The sequence below is a fragment of the Cyprinodon tularosa genome, unplaced genomic scaffold (genome assembly GCF_016077235.1).
Source record: "Cyprinodon tularosa strain WSP-4 unplaced genomic scaffold, ASM1607723v1 ctg114, whole genome shotgun sequence".
NCBI classification, from domain to species: domain Eukaryota; kingdom Metazoa; phylum Chordata; class Actinopteri; order Cyprinodontiformes; family Cyprinodontidae; genus Cyprinodon; species Cyprinodon tularosa.
In genome coordinates this window covers 291,643-308,174 of record NW_024037937.1, presented here as the reverse complement: position 1 = coordinate 308,174, position 16,532 = coordinate 291,643, and positions in this window count along the sequence as shown.

Here is a 16,532-nt window from a genome sequence, read left to right as displayed (position 1 = left end):
GACCTTGCAGTAATCCCTCACATTGAGCATGCATGCAGTAACAGTGGAGAAGAAAACTCTGTTTTAACAGAGAGAAACATCCAGCAGAACCAGACTCAGTGTTAACAGAGCTCTGTTTAGGCTAAATGGAGGTTTGACAGAAGCAAACACACCACAAGAACATACGAACTCCGATTCATTAATACTTTCTAAACTGGCTCAAGGAAATAAAATCAGTAAATCACCTTTGCGCCAAATTTTAGGCAAAAATAATGAAAGAGGGGGCTGCATGATGGCACAGTTTGTAGCACTGTTGCCTTGCAGCAATAAGGTCCTGGGTTTGATTCCCAACTTTCTGCATGGAGTTTTCATGTTCTGACTGTGCATGTGTGGGTTCTCTCTGGGTACTCTGGTTTTCCCCCACAGTCCAAAAAACATGACTGTTAGGTTAATTGGCATCTCTTAATTAACATTTAAGTATGACTACAGTATGCATTCATGGTTGTGTGTCTCTGCGTTGCCCTGTGATGAACTAGCGATCTCACCAGAGTGTACCCAGTCTTTCCCTCATAGACTGCCAGAGACGGGCACAAAATCAACTGTGACCCTGACAGGTGAAGCCCGAGAGGATGGATGATGGATGGAATAAAAGAGAGCACATTACGTTAGTCACCGTAAAAGCTGATCCCGTAGATAACAGACAATGTTGATGAAAGAAACCTTGCCGATGCCTCCCACCAGAAGAGTGTCATATCTAAACAGCGCCAGGAAGGATGAAGCTATTATGAAGATAAAAAGCAGAGAGAATGAAGTTTAAAATTGACTTAACAAATAATCTGTGTGGTAAAATGGTCTTTATGTCCTCTAGCAGCCTAAGCCTATAGCAGCAAAGCTACAGCTGTGGTTTCACTTCTTTATATTGACCCTTTATTGTTTATAAATGCTAAACCTCATCCCTTTATATTGCAAGGCCGCAATATCTCCTTACACCTCTTACCAGCGCCTCTCACTATGCTGTAGAAAAGCTTCACCACGACATTATACAGCCACATTTTTGTTTCACTGTGGGAAATAATAATAATTATTATAATAGTTGAACTTTATTGATGTCACACTGGAGAAATTTTCCTCTGCAATTAACCCATCCCCCTATGGTGTTTAGGGTAATATGCCCTGTTGTCTATTCCTTATGATATCCTGTTATCTTGGAAATGTTGTATAGAGTAAACATGGTGAAGCAGCGGTGAAGAAACTAGTGGACAAACAAGTGGCCAAAAAGCTAATAAAACCTATGCAGATTTCAAATTCTACACAAAAAAATACAAAAATTGGCATAAATTACAATGAGATTTCTGCTGTGATATGATCAAGAAATTGGAGAAATAATCTTTTAGATGACAAGTCATGAAAAAGCAGGAATAAAGAACCATTTGAATCTCAACATCGGGGGATATACAAGATATAAGAACCTTAAAAAAAAGGAGTCATCATTACATGAACTACAGGTTTGGTAAGGGCACATTTCTGCTCAGCTGCCAAGGGATTCAAATGACTCCATTGTCTCGGAAAAAAGAAACAAAATAAACTAAAGAAGAAAAAAAAAACATAAAGAGGCAATCCAAGACAGCAGCAGGAGGAACCCAAACTATGACCGCTAAACCCACAATACAACACTAAGACAGGAGAACATGGTAGTTTGTCATTTTTTGATGAGTTTATTTCCTTTCTTGTGGTCTTCTTCAGTGAGTTATGTACATTTAATTCAAAAACCTGTAGAGACTGTATGTTTGTAGTTTGTTGGAACATTTTTTATAGTTAAAACATTTTCTATATTACAACCTTACACAGGGATAAAGAGAATTTTTTTTAAATAAAGACCTTATTTAACAGCAAAACTTTGGTTTACTTACTGTAAAATGTAAATGCTGGAAATAAGCTAAACTACCCTAATTTAAAAATTTACATTGTTCTTTTTCTTTTCTTTTTTATTTTATTTTACAGATTGAAACAAAAAGATGTCACACAATAATGAATGATCTGCAGCTCAGCCAGTGCTGATTACAGTGTTTCCATTTTCTTCACGCTCATAATGAAGCGGTCACTGTTGTACGTTTTTGCAAATTGCAGGTCGGATTCTTGTGGGAGAGTCACAACTGAAACTCTTTAATACAACAGTGAACTTTCCCAGAACGATCCCTCATTATTGAGCTGTGTTCATGCTGGTAAACAGTTCCAGATTGATTTACAATTCCTTTTTATTTAAATTATAAACTAATAGAAGGCCTAAATAGTTATCTTACAACTCAATTTTTGTGTATTTTCTAAGTTTATCTTTGGAGACTGGAAGGTTTTTCCATACATTTCTTATTCTTGTTCTTGATAAGTTCAAAATTGTTTTCTGTGTTTCTTCAGATATTTAAATTTACAGTATTATTCAGACAAAAAAGTTGCTATAACTCAGTAAATGAACAACTGGTATTTTGCACACATGATAGACAATATTTAATGGAGGGGGGGGGGGGGGGGGGTTGGCTGTATAAAGAAAGATAAACTCAGTGCTGTTATCTTTATTTTTGTTGAAAAAATAAAATGTGCAACATAACATTGGTTCTATCAGCTTAAAAGCAACATCAACTTAGTAGTGTCTTAGTAGGTTCCCTCTCTGAGAAATTCAATTCAATTAAATGTAATTCAGTTTATTTATATAGCGCCAATTCACAACACAAGTCATCTCAAGGCACTTTACAGTTCACCAGATCATCCAGTCAAATTGATTCAAAGTTTACTATTTAAGGAAAACTGATTGATTGTATCAACTCATTGACTTGAATGCAATCCCTCACACTAAGCATGCTTGTAGCGACAGTGGAGAGGAAAAACTCCCTTTTAACAGGAAGAAACCTCCAGCAGAACCAGGCTCAGTATGAGCGGCCATCTGCAGAGGCCAACTGGCGTTCAAGGAAACAGAAGCAGAGATACGAAAAGCAGCTGTAAAAGCCTAACTTTTCATATATTTATGCATTCCCAGAAATTGAAAAGGATACATGTCAAAGACAGAGCTTTAAAATCAATATTAGTTAGGGATCAATGTGCAATTGAAACTAAAATTAAATAACAGAAAAAAAAATCCTACTAGACTTAGACTTCCTTTATTGTCATTGCACAAAAAACACAAGGTGAATCTTGACAACGAAATGTTGATTACTTGGCTACCAGTGTAACAGAGCTAAGACCTTATTCCTGCACAATAAATATGTTTTCTATAACTAATTGCTAGCTGTATACAGGGTAAAGAGTATATATATACATATATATTGCACTTGAGTTATTGAAGAAGTAACATCAATAAATAAATATTGCACTGAGTTATTAAAGACTACAGAAGGAACTTGTGCGTAATAACCACAATCAATTCACTGTGACCTAAAAACTGAGACAGCTGGGATAAAATTACTCACCCTGACTTTATCAGATAATATATAAGATAAGATAATAAGATAATCTGTAAGACATTTATTTATCCAAAAATGCCTTTTACTTCATCATCATCTTATTTTAAATTACAAAATGCACTTTAATGCTTAGAGTTTTAAAGTTAAAAAGGAAAAAAAAATGACATACAGGATAAAGACAATTGTTTTGATTCCATGAGTAACACATCTTTTCTCAATATTTAATTAAATTGTCTCTAAGCTGTTTGACTGGTCAAACATTCTGGGAATCTTTCCACAAGCTCCCTACAGCAGTTTACTGGAATTTTACGGCCCATTCCTCCTGAGAAAACTGGTGTAACTGGGTCAGGTTTGTACAGCTATGAAATCAGGTGTTTGTCGGGATTATTGTCCATTCGGAAGTCAAAACTGTAAACAAGCCTTACTTTCTTGACAGGCATCTTTAGATTTAGCTCAAACAGATTAATGATCTTTTTCTTTGATGCCATAGTGGTGTGAAGTGCTTCTTTTTCCTACAGTGACAAAATACCGCACAACATGACTGCAAATGAGTGAAATGCATACTTTCAACCAAAAATACTATTGAGGACATTGAAAAATCTAATATTGCTGTTTACATTTTCCAGATTATTGTCAGGCTGTTGTCCACTAGTATCCTTACTGGATTTATTTGGTAGAATTTTCAATGATCCCAAACAAGGAAGCAATTTGTTTAAGGTGTTGCACCTGGTGTGTCTCCATTTGACTCATATACTATGAATGAGCCTATAAGAAACCTAAAATGCATAAATAACACCTGAGCTCTCCAAAAAATTCTTCTGCATTTATTTTCCTTCTGCCCACACAATGGTTTCTCATTGGACTTTTATTTCCTTTTTGAGAGTTCCCTCTATAAACCTGAGGAATGGTTAATGGAAATCCCAGTATATCAGCAGTTTCTGTATTGTTCAGAGCAATGTCTGGTACCATCATCAAGAATACCAGAGTTCCCTATTCTACTTCAGCAACTCTTCTTCACCATGTCCAGATGCAAGTTGATGCCAAGGAGGGTTATAATTAGGATTCCCTTTCTGAATAAAATTCCATAAAATATATTATTTTGTCGTCGTCAAATAAAATTAAAAAGCCTGGTATATATTTGCAGTCATTCCCAAGACTTACAATCCTAAATGCTTAAGCAAAAGGCAACTTATCATATTTTGGTTGTGGTAGGACTCAATTGCAGGAGTTTCTAAAACAGATGGCAAAGGAAGAGACTGGCACTCATGGACTGAATACGGAATAAGGATGGCGGTAGGAAGAGGAAGCAGTATGCTTCCTAGTGTTAATAAATTTAGCTAAAGGACCTCCTGATGTTCCTAAGCTCTGCTAGTATTATCATTTTTCTGATGTGTATTATATCTGACACATGCAACATCTTCAAATATTTGGGTTTTCAGAGATTCAGCCTTTTACTACTGTGTGTAACTTTCTTTTTTTGTTATTTTTTTTCCTTAAAAAGAAATTAAGGATATTTTTCTTACAATTGACCCTGCTGGGATGAGATATACTTGCGTGTTGATTTATCGCGCCACTCTGTGCACACCGTTTAAGAGCCCATAGAAGAGCTGCACGTTTGTAGTTAACATGGATGTAGATGCAGTATTGGCCAAAAAAAAAACCTCCAAAAAAACCATGGGGTCAGTGTTCATCATTACAGGTGGAAATGCAGAAAAAAAGAGAAGAGACAGTTAATGTCCCACCCCCAAAAACTCAGAGCGCAATATTATTTATTCAACAATATACGTTTATTAAAGAATACTAGGTGCATTTATGGTGTATGTTTAATAACAGGTATGAAAAGTTGTTTTACTAAATAAAAGCTGAATTCTTTACTTACTGTTTGAAGTTGTTTCAGTTTCAGAAGTTGTAGATGATGGAAACAGAAGCCTAAATCCTTGTTTGTGCCACAAGCTTGTGCAATAAACTCCTCCCTGAACGTATGCAAGTACTATGGCTATGCTGTTTTCAGTCACTGAATAAGCAGTAGCAATGTTGCATTTAACAAAACTGTACCATTTAAACCTTCATGCTATAGATGTCAGTACAGGGAAAATTGTTTTGGGAGGGCAACTTTATATTCTCCCATTTGGAATGAGGCTGGTGAGAATGGTCAGTGCAAAATTATAAAAATTCAGGGGTGCATAACCTAGAGCCAGGGCAGTGCAGAGGTATACCCCCAGGGGCAGGGCAAGATTGCATCACTTTTGGCTCACACACCATCGCACCCTGTTCATTGTGGCGAGTGTAATACTAGATTGATGCTGTGGCTAAGATCATAGCGATTGTCGGACAAGTTCTGACCATGCTTTCTGCTAATTCACTTTTACTTCCTTCAACAGCTCCTCTAGACACCAAGGAGGAGGGAGAAGAAACCATATTTCCAACTAATGGATGGAGTCCACAGCTGTAAATCATCACCACCATTGCCTGACAAGTCCTCTGTGTGTCAGTGAGTTTGAAGAATTGCTCATAAGAGCTTGAGAGATCTGCTATAAAAGATATTTGGATTATTCTATTGTGTTGGGTTTTTAATATAACTTAGTTGCAGAGCTCAGCAGAGGCATGGTGGGAACAAATATTAATTAATAATAAAAGGACAAAAACTTTTTGTACAGAGGAACAGGAGATGTAGCATAGATGAGGAAACAGGTAATAATGGGGAGCAACAGGCAAGGCGACATTACAGGAATTCAGGAAGGAAAAATGGAAGAATCCAGCAGTGAGTAGTGAAAACAAGAGTTCAAATACCATTAAATGTGTGGAGAAAGACACAGAACGCAGGTATGAGCAATCAATAAAAATAAGGAACACCTAGTTAAGAGGCAGTCAGAGGAGCTGAGGAAGGAAGAGTATTTTAAACAGAGGAGCTGAAGCCAGGAAGATCTTAGAGAAGTCATTCTAATGAACAAGAACACTAGAACTGACCGAGAAACTAATTCACAAAAAGAGACCAACTGAAATGGAAACAAGAAGACATAAAAAACAAGGAAATGAAGAAAACGGAGACATAAAAGAAACCTTAAACTCAAAAGCCTAAGAATCAAAACACAACTGGGCTTTTTTCCAGTCTCTTCAAATCAATTTTCGTTTCATTCTGAGGATATTTAAGTTTTAATTTCTTAAATCAAGTTAGCTTGATTTAATAATGCTTTAACCAAATTGTTTTGAATTCATTTAACCATAAATAACTTATGGTTATTTCATCAGTAATCTAAATCCATGTAAAAAGGTATTGCTTTTGCTCAGTCTTTGCATTGTTAGTAACTTTTTTATTGCAATTTAGCCATTTTATTACATGACTTTGAAACCACTAAACAAGCCCAAGTCTTGACCCGAACACTTTACACACAATGTTCCTTTTTCCTAATCGTGTTTCCATGTTGACTGATGATGACAGAAACCTATTTGATCACTGAGTGCCTGAGAATCCGATCTCGTGGGAGAGATCATCCTCAAAGTAACTAAAAATAAACATCAGCCCTGCTTGAAGAATGGTGTCTGTGAGTCACTGCAAGAGGAGTTCCACAAACGTCAAAATGGAGCAGATACTGGATGTATTTATAGACGCTATCTTCTATTTAAAATTCTCTATTTAGAGCAGCTCGGGTCACCATTGGAGAATTTAGGGCTCCGTTTAAAAGGCTTTGATCTGACTCTGACATTCTGGTTTCATTGAGCTGGAGATCACACAGCAGAGGCAACGAGGCCTGTAACTAGAATCCGACCCCACCGTGTCCTTAACAGCTAGCACAAAAACAAGCATCAGGAAGTCTTGCACAGATTTTAGCTACAGTCTAGTTTTAGTAAGGAGAAGAAAAAGAGAGTATCAGAGTCTTAATCTCAGCTGTGCATAAGTTAATACTATTCTTCTCTAAGGTAAATATTTAGAAACTACAGGGCACATCTGCTTTTCATCATATAAAACCTTGGGCTGAGTTCCTCCTGGCTTCATATTAGCAGCCAGAGGTCCTTACTGAACATCCTACACCTTTTAAAGAAGAAATTTCACATGAAATAAAATATAACACAAAATAAATGGCAAAAATCTTATATATAGTGCCACAAAATTAAAGTATATAAAACACTTAAAGCATCTTACTTAGAAATGCTGAGCGGATCTATCTGCAGAGAGATTATGAAGGATTTCTGCCACATCTTAAACAGCACTTTAAGTCACTCTCAGCTGTACTGGAAGTACATCTACACTTAAGTGATCTACAAATGTTGATGTGCACATGCCAGAGAATATCACAGATCCTTAGTCACGTGCAAGCAAGTGACTAAATGTTAAGGTCTGTATATGGTTATACAGATTACTGTTTAAAAAGGCTGTAGTCATGTTTCATTTCTTTATAAATTGCTTACAAGAAGCTGGATTTTTGTTATCCTATAATGTGACTGACAGGGTTTTGGAAAGTATTTTAAAGATAATTTGTTTCATGCAAAATGATTTATATTTCTTGAACCTTTGGATGTTTTTTTTGTGTTTACGACCCTAAATTTCCATTGATCTAATTGAGATTACATGGGGAACATCATAAAGTATCTTTGCCCATAATATTTAATTCATAGGTTGTCTAATTACAAAATAGGTCCTACCTGTGTGCAATTCAATTCTGAATGCATTTTATGAATATCATGTATCGCCATTTTTATATAGCTTTTAAAGTATTAGTGTTCGGTTAGTGAGGTCATTCCCTTTGGGTACAAATGATGTCATGTCAAACTGGTGGCCTGTAAGTTATGACCAGCAGTAGAAAATCTTTTACAAGCTGGTTATTATGCCATCCTCTCTTAAAGTCTGAGTAGGTTGGATAATTCTGCACTTTATTCAAAAGAAAAGCACCGTTTGATATAACTGTTGATTACAGAAAAGAAAGCATATAAAGGAGTCCAGAACAGGATAGACTGCTGAGGTCAAATGATCTCATATTCTTTGAAATGAAACAAGTCACGAAAAAAAACAACAGAGGGAAACTATTTCAATAAATCAACTGAAGAAATTGGCAGAAAAACAACCAGATGATAAACGAGGCTCTACAGTTAGGATTGAGTACTAGAGCTGTTAGAAAAAATGCCTATGTGAGGCCAGTCAGCAATTAGTGCTCATAAAGTCCTGGGGTTTAAAAAATAATTATCGTAGAGGTTATAATTTGCCAAAGAACACACTGACCACTCCAGAGGGTATTAATTTAACATTTTGTTATCTGTTCAAAGCAACATTGTTCTTCTTGGATCTTTCTGTATTTCTAGTTTGTCGACCTCTAAAGTGTCCAAAATAAACAGAGAACCCAGACTGATCAGGCATTCCCTTTCTATGGTATCAGGCCTATTCTCATTACTTCATGAACCACCTTCAACACACTGAAAACTAAAACGCTGTGTTGTATTATCTTGAAGAGAAGTACCATAAAACTACGAAAAACAGAATGCATAGTGGCCTAGAGGTGCAAAAACACTGCAAATACATAAATGGGCTGCAAACATTTGAAGTGCCATAAACACAAAACCAGGACTAACAAACACATAAAAACAAAGCTGCAGAAAAATAAAAATGCTCCAATCACAGAAAAATAGAGAGCAACAAAATGCCAAAGTTGTGCAAACACGTTAAATGTTACTACAAATGATAAATAAACATACAAGGAGAGAATATCACAACTAGTGAATGATAAAGAGATGAAAACTAGCTTCACATTATGAAAGAACTCCAAATCAGTAAGGGGAGCCAACCATCAACTCATTTGGGACCAGGCTGTTAGTAAAGACATAAATGGGATGACCACCGAGGACAAAAAACTATAGTTTCCTTTGAGTCTATTTTAAAGTTATAGTGGAGGATGTTCTTTTTCCAGGTGGATCATCAAAATAAGTGGTCCTCCTAATTGTCATTCATCCTGATGATATGTTTACGAAAGGCCGTCCTATGTGCTCGTCCCCATTTTAACTAACCAGTATTCAGTCTGACATAGTGGAAAAATTGAAAATCTTCTTTTAGCTTGTATGAGCGATGCAAACAGCTACTTTTAAACAGAGCTCTCATGAGGAGAAATGGGCTCGTGTATGCTCTTGCACACATTTAATTGGCATTTCCTCTCGAAAGTGGGGAAAGGGCTGTGCATATGCATTTATTTAAGGTATAGAGTATTTTAAAATATTAGCAAAACTCCTCCACTATACCTTTAAACTGTGTCCATGTCAGCATGCTGTTTGTTCGTGTATGACTTCCATAATGTTTATTTTTTCAATAAGGGAATTATTTGTGTGCACAAACACAATATTCACTTCAAGTCAGGGCGAGCCGGCTTGGAGAGGGACTAGAACATTCTGTTACTCACCCAATGGCATTTGTAACTTGGAACTAAAGGCTGAAGTTAGCTTGGAGTAACTCAGGATTTGCCATTTATTACAAGCTGTTTGTTTGTTGTCTGTTTGTGTGTTAGCTTCATTACTGTGTTTCCAGAGCATTTATGTATCTGCAGCACTTTTGCACATCTCGGCCACTGTAAGAATGATCCCATGTATGTGAGTAAATGAGCCTCATCTCGCTTTTAGTCAAACAACACCACAGTTTCCATTCCTGGAACATTACACGAATAGAAAACTTGTGAGGTGACCTAAAAGTGCTGTTTCTGAGTCAATACCAAGAAATTCAGAGGGACTGTGGAATGCAGTCCTGTTGTCCTGGTGTGCCTGTTCACAGGTGCAAGAAGTAGGTCAACCTAGTTGACACACAGATGTGGAGCAGCCCTCATAAACAGTTCAACACAACAAAATATTAGCTCAGTCTTTCAAGTAAAATCCATTCCTCACAATTTTTAATATTATGAACTATATGTTGGGTTGAAAATAGACTAAAACAATTAAAATAATTTAATTGTGATAAAAAAAAAACTACAAAACTATATTTATTAATACACGTATATATATATGCATGTATTTTTTTTTTTTACATTTTTCCACATTCACAATTAATTTAAAATGAGCAAAATGTTTTGTTTTTTTAAGTTCTAAAATTTTTTATTTAGAAATGGTAATTTGCTACTGAAAGTAGATTAATCAATAATAGAAAAAATAATAATTAACAGAATGATCAATTACAAAAATAATCAATATCTGCAGCCCTGGTTAAAAAAAAACATTTATGTTTTTTTTTTTTGTTATCACTGCATTTTATTCCCTTTATTTAGAAAAGGCTCAATTAGATTTGGATTTTTTTTATATTTTCATTAGAGAAAAACTTTCTTTAACCTAGCAGCTCATGAATGTCTGTACGCTTAAATGCTAAAAAACAGAGCTGTCTCCTGTATGCTGAGCCAAGTAAGTGTTACTGAGAAGTTTCCCTGTCCATTTTCCCTCAGGACCCTTGCAGTTTAATAGTGCTTCACTGATAAAATTAAGGGGCCAGACAAAAGGCCACCATAATAACATGGACAAAACAAATGGCTTTGCCTCAGGCAATAACTTCATTAGAAGAATGTGACGGACACCGCCGAGCCTCGGTTGGATGTGTCAGTAGTGATAGTTGCAGGGCAGGAGTGATTGCTCAGAACATGGGCAGGCCTCAAGGATTTTCAGCCTGTATCAGAGTCGCAAAAGGGACCCCAGGAATTCATTATTAAATTTCATCATTTACCCAACATAACAGCAGAACCACACATTTTCTTATTTAGATGTCTGTGTTTTGTTGTCTGTCACATTCTGTCAGTGTAGCTTACAAACTGAGGGAGAGTAAGAGTAGAGTAACTTTTATCCCCTCCGACAGACACTTTAGAGCCAAAGGACCACAGGAGGCTAAAACTCATTAACTGAGTCGGTGCCACTGTAGTGATCTCAATAGATGTCTCTAAGGTCAAAGGAAAATTTACAGTTACTGAACATTTGGAGAGAGCAACACATTGGGGTGGTGCATAGGTTGTAGTTTATTAAAAAACAACAGAAAACAAATAGAACCTCTTAGATGCTCTGTTGGGGACTAATGTGGTCTTTGATATTAATCCAGATCCCTGTCTGATTCCTCCAAAGATTTGATGCCATTTGTGTGCCTAAAAACTCAGTTGCTCTAAATGTAAGTAAAAGAAAATAAACTTTATATGTTTTAACTCGATCGGCTGAATTAAGCCAGCCTTTCAGGTGAGGCTTAGGGTAGAGCTGCTCCTCATCCACATCGAGGAAAGTCAGCTGAGGAGACATCTGCTTCGATGCCCCCAGGTGTGGAGGTGTTCCAGGTATGTCCCACCTGCAGGAGGCCCATGAGATGCTGGATGGGTAAATTTTCAAAATGATAAATTTTCATTTTATCTTCAGATTAAGTTTTAAAACTTCCACTCTTTTCAAATTGCCCTTTACACATCATATTATATTTACTTTAAGCTCTATAGAGACAATGAGTCCAATAAGAATGTTGTCAGTGTCAATGCAGACAAATAGAAATGCATCTTTACTCTTCCCTCCAAAGGAAAGCCTGAAAGTGAAATGCAAAACCTCCCTCTGAAAAAGAGAAATAGGAAAAGAAAATTTGATATAAAATTATAAAATTAAATAGATAAATAAATATAAATAAGAAAATAAAATATGAACAAAAACATTTGGAATTTTTTTAATTTAAAAAACTCTGAAAACAGCAAGGTTTTTCTAAAAAATTTTTTCTTTCTTTAACATAAGAAATTTCTCAAAGTTTCATTTCTAGATTGAATTCACTCCATAGTACAGCAGAAACGTTGTTTGAAGGTTAACCAAAAGTATTTGTGTTTGCCAGAGTCTCAACATTAATTTTATTTGACCTCTAGGTTCATATCAGTTATTCTCCCCCTTAAAGAGTAAACAGCCTTTGTTTGGCTGATGAGGTAAGACTGCCAGAATCAAGCCTGGCACCTGTGTGTTGATCTGCAGCGCGAGTGTGACCATAAATGTAAAAAAGTGACACTGATTCTGCTCATGCTTTATTGTCGCACAGCTTTTTATGTTATTAAAATCAAATTACAGCAGAGTCTGCTCACTAATCACTCTATTCAGTCTCCCCTTACAATCAGGTTCTGGGTTTGAGAGAGATTTGAAATTCAAATCAAATCTCTCTGTTGATCATCTCAACAACAAACCAGTTTCACCCCAACACTTTTTATAGTCTCTGCTGAAAAGCAAGAATTACATTTTTTTCCTTCCATTTATGTAAAACATACTGATGCAAACATGATTTTTGAATATATATATATATATATATATATATATATATATATATATATATATATATATATATATATATATATATATATATATATATATATATATATATATATATATATAGGTTTTTATGACTTCTAGAGCACTTGAATGGATGTCTGTCCACGCTGGAAGGTAGTATTGATGTTGGAAAATTAATACCCCTTATTTTACAGAATGGAGACATGCATCTTGGATATGGAACCAGTTCCCTTTAGCTCATTTGTCCAGTAGGCTCGGATCTTCAGTATAGTTTGTTTACACCCTTGGTCTCTCTTTATACTTAAGAATGGGGTCAAATTTTTTCCATTATTTCTGTTATTGCCTATTTAAAATAGCATCTGTTGTGTAATCCTAACTCTGGTTCTGATTGCTAATCAGCCGTCCCTGACAATTCTTTCCCCTGACTCTATTGGCTCCATGTGCAGCTATGTATTTTGGCATCAAATCAAACTTAACAAAAAGAACCAGAACAAGAGTGATGTCATTGAGAAACATTGTCAAGTTCTCTTGAATTGGTTGTGATAAATATTTTCACTTGAATTTAATATTTTTATAAGATTTAAGAAATATGATCATCGGGTTAAATGATGTTCAGCGTTACCATCTTTAAGTGTTTAATCCTGTTTCAAATCCCAACTGAGGAGCTTTGACTAATACAGTTTACTTTATAGGAAGTGGCCTCTAGGTAAACAGATCCTCTGCTGGAGCCACAGCTAAATATTCCTCTCACCAATAAAGAAAAAGTAAGTTTATTTCCATGGCACACTTCACCAGGGAGATTGAAAGTGTTGTAAGTGAGAGAAGAAATACATTGCAGTGGCATAAAGGAGGCACTAATGGTTAAACAGAATAAAAGTGGCAAATTATAATGAGTGGATTCTATATGACTGACAAAAAAAACCATAAAACTATTGAGAAGATGGAATGAAAGTCATACTGGAAACTTCACTAATAAAGGCCCTGAGGGGGCAGAAACCAGGGAGCTGAAACTGGATTGGTTCAGAGAATGTAAACTGTCTAGAGGTGTCAAATAATAAAGTACATATACTTTGTTACCTGTTTTGTCTATCTATACTCTTACTCTTAAGCGCAGATAAGACTTCTGCATCTGCACACATAAAATGTTGCTTGGGTCTGGTCGCGAACCAGTTTCGCTGGTATGTTTGAGCACCATTCATCTGGAACTTCTAGGGACGCACAGCAGTTTCCCGCCAATGCGTAAGAGGTGAGCCTGTTCGAGAACTTGCGAGAACTTCGGCGCCTCGGCACCGAATGGAGAAGGATGACCACACAGACAGCAGAAAAGGCATAACAAGGACCAATAACTGCTGCTTTTTGTCTGACCACTTCCACTTGAGGTCTGCGCTGGTTTGCGACCGTCCGACCCGTAGTTATGATTTCTTTGAGGTACGTGACAATGGTTGTAGAACATCTGCACGGGGGGCGTGGTCGCGCATAGAGACAGATTTGACGGTTGCAGAGGCTATGCTTCAGAAGCAACGTAAATTGGCCTTTATTCTTCACCCTGACCAGTTTCGATCATGGGTCTCCAATGCATTGCACCTCTTTTCCTTGTTCTCTGCCTTCACCATGTTCCTCTTCACTGTGATCATCTCTATCATCTTTCCATGTTGTGCGTTGTCAGCCTCGTCCCTGTTTGGCATGCGCTTGAGCCACGCTGACATGACCGAAGTACAGGAACTTTCTTTTGATGATCTTTTCTAGCAGAGTCGGTCTTTCTGTTCCTATTCTTTGTAGCCCCCCCTTGTTGCATAACATCTCCATCCAACTGATTTTGAGCATGCACCGGTAGCACCATAGCTCAAAGGACGTGATCTTCTTCTTGGTCTGCTTCGTCAGGGCAAAACACTCAGAGCTGTAGCGGACTAGGGAGAATTCTCGGCCTTCTAGCATTTTCATTTTGAGTTTCAGTGGAAGGTTGTTTCTCATGAGGTCTTTGTACTTCCAGAGTGCAGCCTTTGCTCTTCCAATGGCACATTTGACAGGCTCGGTGCTCATCGATTAAGACACAGAGATAGTTGAACTTTTGGACTTGTTGAATTCCAACTCCTTGGTTGCTTTGCTCGTGACTACCCTGACCTTGGTCTTGTCTTTGTTGATCTCCATTGACCACTCCCTACCTTCCGCAGTGATTTTGTTGACAATTGAAGCATCCCCCCCATCCAGGTTCGCCCTCCCCATCATTTCATCACCATATGTCTTGAAAAGCACAGGAGAGAGGATACAGCCCTTCTCACTCGGATACTTCTGTTTTTCGTCTGGCAACTATATATTTTGAAGATTATCTTCACATCCATTGCACATTCTATTTATACTGGAGTTATTTTTTTAGACAACTTTTTAGTTCTACTCATTACATTTCTTTTGCAGTTATCTCTACTTTCTACTCCTTACATTTAGAAAATAAACTCAGTTTCATTTAAGTTAATTTTCATTATGGCCTGTTAGTATTTGAAAGAAATTTAAACCAGCAATCCAGGCAATTAATTTAATTTTGGTTGCTGCTACACCAACTTCTTCTTCACTACATACCAAAATAAATATTTTTTGGAGATGATGCAAAGTTAAATTACTGTTACCATTAGTAATAAAACTAATAAAAATAAGTCCAAGGAAATCATCATCCAGTATTGTAGGAAAATTGTCCTTTAATAGGGTAGCGCAGTAACCGGTATAAGGTTTAACTTTGTTCTTAACATTTTTTCCTGCATTACTTTGACTTTTATACTTTAAGTAGTATATAAGCAGAGATGGCAAAAGTACTCACTTTCCGTACTTGAGTAAAAGTACAGATACTTGTGTTAAAAAATACTCTGGTAAAAGTGGAAGTACTGATTAAACTTCTTTACTCAAGTAAAAGTAACAAAGTACAGGCTTGTAAATTTACTTAAAGTATAAAAGTAAAAGTAGAAACCACTTTTTTCATGCCGTTGCCTACATTTTAAATGGATGTCTGCCAATAGGACTAGATCTCCGTTGTGTTCATTTTCAATCATCTTGTCGTCCATGCTACTGTGCTAACGCCACCGCCACCAAGCTGCAATGATTTGCCGCGAATGAATACCACCGAATCTGTCGATTCATCTTGTAGTGGTGCGTCAAATGCAACGTAGATTCCCATCCAATTAGATTGAATTTGGTATTGATGACGGGAAAGATAATAACGGTAACTCCATTGAAATGATTCAAAACTAAAGTAACGAGCCCATTTTTTAAAATGTAAGGAGTAGAAAGTACAGATATTTGTCTAAAAATGTAAGGAGTAGAAGTAAAAAGTCGCCATAAAAATAAGTAGTAAAGTAAAAATATCAGAAAAATCTACTTGAGTACAGTAACGAAGTAGTTGTACTTCGTTACTTCCCATCTCTGTATATAAGTCAAAGTAAAATAGGACTTTTACACCTCTACTTGATTAATAACCTTAAATTAATACTCCAACTTCTACAAAAGTGTTTTAAACAGTAGGGTTTCATCTTCGACTTGAGTAATAAACATTAATACTTTTGACACCTCTGAAACTGGTATACACCTCCATTCCCTGTTTTTAATGTTGGAAATTGATGGATCAAAAGTAGATCTAACAGTGAATCATGCTCTTTTTTCTCTGCTTTAATTTTCCCCTCAGACTAAAGGTAGCCGTTACTGGAACTCTGATTGATTCCATTGTCTGGTAAACCTTTAATGAGGGTTCAATGAAAAACTGACATAAAAATATAACATTTTTTATTGACAAAATAGTTTCTCTTAGCTCGAATAATAGTTTGAAAGAATTTTAAAAAAATGAAATACCAAAATAGCTTTGCTTGCTGCTATCTT